The 5,433-nt window shown below is 55.4% G+C and overlaps 1 long non-coding RNA gene across 1 annotated transcript; it reads left to right on the forward strand.

Annotated features, from left to right (window-relative positions):
- On the forward strand, positions 1 to 4,267 carry LOC121141973. Its single transcript, XR_005878964.1, has 2 exons — positions 1 to 233; positions 3,655 to 4,267. It is a non-coding gene; the product is annotated as an uncharacterized LOC121141973 (long non-coding RNA).
- Positions 4,268 to 5,433: the final 1,166 nt, after the last annotated feature.

Consider the following 5,433-nt stretch of genomic DNA (forward strand, 5'->3'; position numbering starts at 1 on the left):
TCCACCAGCCGAGCTGCAGTTTGACATCAGCCGGCCGGCGAGGGCGCGCCTGGAGTCGGAGCACGTGCCAGGATGTTTTATTGCCGCCGCGGCTGCGGCCGGACCCAGAGGATGTGTGTGTGCGTGCGTGTGTGAGTGTGTGTGTGCGCGCGCCCCGGGGGCAGGGAGGCGGGGGCCGGCGGCGGGCGGCCGGGAGCGGGGGCCGGCTCTAGTCCCCGGGAGAAGCCAAGAAGGTAAATAGCAGCTGCTGTGCTCGAGCCTGGGAAAACCCCGCCCCCAGCGCCTGGCCTGGGCTCATTGGCGCGCGCTGCGTGTGGGGTGTGTGTGTGTGTTTGTGTGTGTGTGTCCGGGGCCCCCTCCTCCGACCCGGGAGAGCCTGGAATCCGTGGGGGTGGAGGGTCGGGATCGGGGCCCCGCGCTAGCCTCCCCCAAGCCCCCCGGCCAAGGTCAGCCCTTCCGGGTGGGGCAGCACTCGCCCAGGGGTTGCGAGCAGGGAATTCGTGCCACCCCCGTCACCCCCCACCAACCAGCCAGCCCGGACTCCGATCTTGGGGTTTGAGCGGGGCCGAAACCTCCCCAGCGACTGCGGCGGGGGAGGGAGCCGGGCGGCCGCCGCGGTCACGAGATGCCTGACCGCACTTAGGAAGCGGCCGGGTCAGCCTCCTGCCTCCGTGCAGCGGCTGCGGTTACGGAGGCTTCAAGCCGCCCGCCCGCTCGCCCGCCCCTTCCCCGGGTCCCTCGCTGCATCCAGGAGGCCGCCGGCGGACGGCGGGGCAGAGACGGGCGACTGCGTGCTGCCGGCTGGCCGGGCCGCGCGCCGGGAGGAGTCGCCGCCGCCGCCGCCGGGTGCCACGTGGCGGGCGCCGGGCCGGGAGCGCCAGGGCTCTGGCGGCGGCCTCCCTGGGGGATTTGCCGCACGGCGCGGGCGGCGCGCGCTGTCCCCGGCGGCTGCCTGCCTCCCCCTTTGCCTGCCCCCGGTCGTCGGTCCCTTGCCTCCACCCGGGTGTCCCCAACCCCTCCAGATTTCCCGCTGCCTGAAGTCGGGGCGGCTCACGATCCCGGCACGTTGTTTGATCCCCGCCCCCAGCTTTTCCCGCGTCTGGGAGGCCGGGCACACAAGGCGCACACTCTCGTCCCTCCCTTCCCCACTCCCACCCTGAACCCCCGCTGAGATAATGTGAATGATTTCTGCAGATCTGGCCCGGGATGAGATGAAGGGGTTCGTTGACTGCATGACCTTGGGCAAGCCCCCGTCTCTTTTATGATGGAACGGCAGACACTGTTAAACCCGGGGATTACCACGATGAGAGATACAGTGGCCGCTCCCTGGGAGTAGTCAACCAACTGCGGCGGCGCACAGAATCCGACTTTCTGACCAGTGCCTGGGGATTCTGTTTTCCCTTTCTCTTGGGGGCCTAGATGGTGCTCTAGGGGCGGGGGTCATCCGGAGGGGTGTCTTCGCAGCGCGAAGCCACACCTGCATCAGGTGCGGAACCAGGCAGTGACCTTAGAAAGCCCGCTGCCAGATACCTGTGTGGGTATGGCTGCCATCTGTAGATTTCCCAGAAGATTCCCCTGGGAGAGCCTTTAAGAGAAGCAGTAGACAGGAGTAAAATGACGTAGAGAACCCAGGAGAATTAGTCATACGTTAAGCTGTTATGGTAAAGTTACCGGCGGAGAGGATCTGTGCTTGGTACCTCAGAAAAATATAGCCGAGGCGTTGGAAATATGCTGAGTCATGGGCTGGGGGGAAGGGAGTACTCGGCACAGATCCCGGGAACCTGAGGTCTTTATTCAGGATGTGTGTGTGGAAGGGCATGGAAGAAATTTGAGACTACCACAAGGCCTTTAGACATCCTGCTTTGTGTAATAAAGGACTCCGAAAACCACAGTAGGCTCATAGTGGGGGAGAGACTCCAGGGTTCTCCTTAGAAAGATGACCCTGACGAGTGCCAAGGGTGGACTGCAGGACTTAGAGACAGACCACATAAGGGCATCAGACCAGTAGAGACTGCTCCTAAGTGACACATGTAGGCTGACATGCTACCTGCTTGGTCCAGGTCATGGTCACTAACCACACAAGCCACTGACCTGAGTTAAAAGAGAGTTGGTTTGCCCTGGGTGAAGTGTTCTGCCATCGCACGGGGTTCTGACCTTTTTACTTTCTATACCTCCCGGGACAGCCCTTCCCCAGTTTGCAACAAACCTTTACCTGAGGGGGCCGACGTGCTTTTTTCACACTTGTTCTCGTGTCCCTTTGAGGGTGTGTGTGTGTGTGCGTGTGTGTGTGTGTGTGTGTGTGTGTGTGTGTGTGTGTGTGTGTTACCATGCTGGAGAGTGGGCTGTGCCCTGTCTTGTTCTGAAGAAAAGATAAACAATGCCTTCTTTGTTGCTCTGCAACCTGGACCAATGGGGTAGGACTCTCCCTCCTTTCATATTCTAAACAGATGGGAAAGTGGTGGTGGCAGAAAATTGCTGGTCACCTTGTAAGCAGTGGGCTTTCCTGTGGTTTTGAAATCGTCATGGTTAAAGGTGATGAACCTTTGGAGTTGCCCTTTCTGCGTGCCCCCAGCAAACTAAAGCACCTACTAAGTCTTTGACTTAAAAAACAACCCAAATACATTGCCTCAGAATCTCCTGGGGACAGCTGTCCAGGGGAGCATTTTAACCCCATTCAGATACCCACCCGAAGAACCCTTAGGAGCCAGTGCCTCCTGCAATAAGGCCTGTTATGACTGTCTGCTGTCTGTTCTTAACCTAGCATGCCAGTTGTCCCTTCTAATATTTCTTGTCTGTTTCTATTGCCTCTAGGGCTGTGTGTAGTTCCTGGCAGGTGCATGGGGGAGGATGAACAAGTCAGCTAGGGTCTCCCAGGTTAGCCTCCAGCAGCCCCCTGGGTCAGAGTTAACCACAGTTAATTTACTGTCACTTTAGGAGTATTTACACTGGCAGAATAAGCGAGTGACTCCACATACACACTTTTAGACAGAGGGACAGAAAGAAGGCCCATGTGAACAAAAGTGATGCATAAATTTGTGCCTGTGCGCTGCCCCCCTCCCAATAAGATCCAAAAGTCGTGAAGGCCCTGACTCTTGGCTCTGCTAAGTGTGAAGAATGAGGTTGCTTTGCAAATGAACTCGTAGATGTGTTTTCAGACTCTCCTGGTCAGTGACGGTATGTCATATTGGTGCTGTCCACTCTCCCATGCAGGCAGTGAACTCAAAAGCCAGAAAGATTTTTTTTTGAACTTGAAAGGTTCCTAGGAACATTTTTTGACCACATTGTACTCCCAAAGCAGGAGGAACGCGGAGTGGGGTGTTTTGAGTGGAGGTCTTTTTGCTCCCCGTGTGATGGGAATTTGCATACTACATGGCATCCAGTAATCACAACCAGGGGCCGCTCCATTGCCCGCCTGTGTAACCCATCGCCCACGAGAGTGACTTCTCCCACCTGTTTGCTTTTAAAGCATAAAACAAATGTCTGTAGCCTAGGAGAGACTCCCCCTTCCCCCTAGGTTTTGGGGAATGTTTTGTGGGTTTGTTTTAGAGCTAGGGAAAGGGGGGTGGTGGTGGTATTTTGCCTGAGGACTCAAAGCTTTTTTTTTTCCTCTTTTCCTTCGCATGACTGACTTTCTCACACTCGGATTCCCTGCAGCCTGCCAGAGACTGGGCTGCTGCCTTGCCAAGAGCTATCCTGGTAGGGTTATTGAAAGAGCTTTGAGTGAGTACACATGGGGCGGATTTCTCTCCTCCCCTCGTACCTGCCCTGCACCTGTACGGGGAGCAACCCCACACATATCACCTGATCACAGCCCTTTCAGACTCCGTGAGAAAAATGAAGCCCCAGAGAGCAGAGGCATGTTTGCCTTCCCTCCAGGGCAGCAGCCAGCTCCTTGCAGCTGGGAGTGTCCAGAGACACTGTCGACATTCCAGGCATCCTGTGCCTGCATGTTTTCTCCTGCTGACACCACACCGGGACAAGAAGGAAGCTGGAGATCACTTTCCCTGTGGCCACTCTCCTGCTCTGGCCGTGGGCGTTTGGCAGGCAGGTGACTTCAGGTTCCTTTCCTGGAATCATCATCATCATCGTCTTCTCAGATAAGAGTCTTTGACTTCATCACAGAATTCCCCAAGCAGAACTTCTCATAACCTGGACAATCACCGGGGAAAAAAAAGACTTCGAATTTGTTCTTCTATGTGCCCTTTATGTCTAGCAGGTGTCTAAGAAATAGTTCCCAAATAAACAGATGCATCACTTTCTCACCCAACGAGGGTCCACAGCTTTCTCATCCGACCCAAAGGTTCTGTGACCAGAAAGGCTTAGGCAGCCCTTGCCTCCTAGTAGGCACCGTCCCTCCATAGAAGGGAGGACTGGCTAGAGGATGAGCAGCAATGCGAAGCTTGGGGTGGGGTGAGCAGAGCCATTGCCCAAGCTCTCCCCACTGCCTCGCTGCTGTGGCCCTCTCATTGTTTTAGGGCAGGATTTACCGAGTTCCAGGCAGCAGCCAGAGCCTGCATTTTAAAGGAGGGACATTAATAACGAGTTTTAATTTCTGCAACGTCGTCGTCTTAAGCTGCTCCCTGCCCAGTGTTTAGATGGAGAAAGAGAAAAGAGGGCTGGGGAATGCTTGGAACAAACGTTTGGTTGCCATGCAAAGGCATTGGAAACAACTGCAAGGCTGCATTCCATCTTTGATAAAAATAAGTTGCCACTTCTGAACAAAAACGCCTGCTTGATGCCTGGCCAAGCCCAGCCGGTACTAGGAGAAGTCGGGTGGGGGGTGGAAAACAGGCTTTCAACATTGGCTAATAGCCTGTAATGCTCCCCGCCCCCTAACACTCACTGGAGCCAGTGAGACCAAGGGAATGTGCACTTCCCTAATGGGCTCTGAAGGAGGATGCCTGCCAAGAAGGCCCTTCTTAGCAGGGTGGGGGTGGGGCGCCTGTGTTCTGCTCGACTCTCCCACTTGGCTGGACCACAGGGGCATGCGCTCACAGCCAATAGCCTCACCTTAGAGTTAGGCCTCTGTGAGGTAAGCACGAGAGGTTCCATCTGGGTTAATGGCTGAGGCGGGTGAGGACAGGCCCAAGGCTTACAAATGTGGGGGTGAAGCTGGGGCCCTAAAAACCCGGGGTCTGCAATTATTTGGCTTGCAAATAAGCCACTCAAATGGTGACATCAGATCAAATCTCTCTAAAAATCGAAACTAAAATAAATATAGCTGCCCAGAAAAATCAATTGAGTAAAATTCAAGATTGAAAATGATGTAAATGAGGCCTGGTGCTGTAGGTCTGTGAATACCCCTGAGGCCAGAAGATTGCAAGGTTAAGACCTGCCTGGTCTACAGAGTTCAAGACCAGCCTTAGTAACTTAGTGAGATCCTGTCTCAAAAAGTAGAGGACTGGGCATAAAGCTTGGTGTTACCAGGTCTTG

The sequence above is a fragment of the Mesocricetus auratus genome, unplaced genomic scaffold (assembly GCF_017639785.1).
Source record: "Mesocricetus auratus isolate SY011 unplaced genomic scaffold, BCM_Maur_2.0 Super-Scaffold_100008, whole genome shotgun sequence".
Taxonomy (NCBI): Eukaryota; Metazoa; Chordata; class Mammalia; order Rodentia; family Cricetidae; genus Mesocricetus; species Mesocricetus auratus.